We start from the raw sequence: 2,140 nt of genomic DNA, 5'->3' as shown, positions 1-2,140 counted from the left end.
TTTAAAAGGAGATCATCAAACGATGGTACAAATATGTGGTAACGTAATATTACTCATTTGATACCATATTCGATATTAAATTAGACTACCTATTATGTAGTTTTGTCGAATTCTCCCTCCCTTCGAAATTTAAACTCACGCAATTATGCAAGAATTCAACACATTTTCACTGTTGTAAAAGGGCCACTTGCCTCCTTTGTTTTTTGTTAAGAAAGACAAATAATTAATTCAAAACTGTAATTCCAAAAAATCAGAATTTATTCGAAATTACAGATAATGACTTAATTAGCAACAAAATTATTAACAACTCACCCAGTAAAAAAATTGCAAAAAATAAATAAAAAAAGCAAAATTACCAAAAGGCCAAAAGAAACGAGCACGGGTCCCCGCCGTCCCTTATATAATGACCCGTCCACGTGTCAGCATCCCCTTCACCCTTCAGCACTTCGGCCACGTCATCACTTCTCTCTCATCACAAACACAAAGCCAAGTTCCTGTTCCTCGCTTCTCTCTTTCTTCACTCTCGCTTCTCTTCAATCGCTTCTCATGGCGGTCAACGAGTCCATGTAATACAATCGAAACGCAGAGCCCGTAGCCTCAAAACGACATAGCTGAAGCACAAGTCCTCGAGCGGATGGGGAGGATGGGGAGCAATTCGAGGTCTCACTCGGCGAATCCGAACGACTACAAGCTTCTGGAAGAGGTCGGATATGGCGCCAGCGCAACGGTTTACAGAGCGATCTATCTCCCTTTCAATGAAGTCGTCGCCGTCAAGTGCTTGGATCTCGATCGCTGCAATAGCAATTTCGTCAGTTTCTTACTAGTCTCGATTTTTTTTTTTTTTAAATCCCAAAATTCTGTAGTTTTCAATGACTATTGTGAATAGTTTTTAGTTGTTTGGTTGATAATTGAAGCTAGATTTGAGTTGGAATTAAGATCTTTGCTTTGTTCTGAGATTGGACTTCAATTTCTGACTTGAATGCTTGATTTGTTGATTTGAGAATGTGAAATTAGTGAGCAATCGTAAGTTTTTTGCTTTTTATTTTTTTTTATTTTTTGAATTGGTGTAGGATTTAAGGTATATTCAATTGAGAATTTGAGAGATTATAATGGATTTATAAATTCATGGATTTTTATGTACTTCAATTGATTTGTAGAGATTTCATATAAAATTTTGATTCAATTTCCTCGAAATCTCACAGGAGAGGCGAGATTTGTGGATACTTAAATCTCTCCAATTCCCACTAATTCCTCTAACTTTCTCAAATTCTTTAAAATCAATTTCTAATTGAATACATTTGAAATATTATAAACTTCTTTAAAATCTTAATTGAATACATCAGATTTCTAAGGATTTTAATAAACTATCTTAAAATTCTAATTGAATACATCTTGAATTTCAGAAAATTACTTAAAATCCTGATTGAATACCTAGATTCATTAAAAAATCAAAATCACTCAAAATCCCAATTGAATACACCCCCTTAATTTGGATGAGTATATATGGTTATGATCCTCAACCCGTCAACTGTTGTTATCGATGAGTGCAAATCGTAACTTTTGCAAATGCTATTGTCTTAGTTGCTGAAGTAATTTTTTTGGAATGAATGCTGTTGAAGAAAACCCAAGTTCTATTTTTTTATACTGTGGCGGATTTGTAACCCGTTTTGTGATTGTTTTGTTTTGTAGGAGGATATCCGGAGGGAGGCGCAGACGATGAGGTTAATAGATCATCCCAATGTCGTGAGGGCGTTTTGTTCATTTGTTGTTGAAAGAAACCTTTGGGTGATCATGCCGTTTATGGCAGAGGGTTCTTGTTTGCACCTCATGAAAATCGCATATCCGGATGGGTTTGAGGAGTCGGCAATTGGTTCTATTCTTAAGGAAACCCTCAAGGCTTTGGTTTACCTTCATAAACAAGGTCATATTCACAGAGATGTGAAGGTTTGTTTCATTTTGTGGGTAATCATTCATTGTGCTTTGTTTTCATACCTTTGTTCTGAGGATCTCACTTTTTGATTGTGCTAATGTCTTGGCTGGCAGGCTGGAAATATTTTACTTGATAGTAATGGGGCGGTGAAGCTTGCTGATTTTGGTGTTTCAGCTTGCATGTTTGAGGCAGCTGATAGACAACGGTCAA

At 36.2% G+C, this 2,140-nt stretch overlaps 1 pseudogene; it reads left to right on the top strand.

Annotated features, from left to right (window-relative positions):
• The first annotated feature begins 492 nt into the window (after positions 1 to 492).
• LOC137710104 (serine/threonine-protein kinase BLUS1-like) overlaps positions 493 to 2,140 on the top strand; it is a 7,540-nt pseudogene continuing 5,892 nt past the window's right edge.

The sequence above is a fragment of the Pyrus communis genome, chromosome 12 (assembly GCF_963583255.1).
Source record: "Pyrus communis chromosome 12, drPyrComm1.1, whole genome shotgun sequence".
NCBI lineage: Eukaryota > Viridiplantae > Streptophyta > Magnoliopsida > Rosales > Rosaceae > Pyrus > Pyrus communis.
Note: the sequence above shows the minus strand (reverse complement) of the source record. Positions and strands in the feature narration are given on the sequence as shown.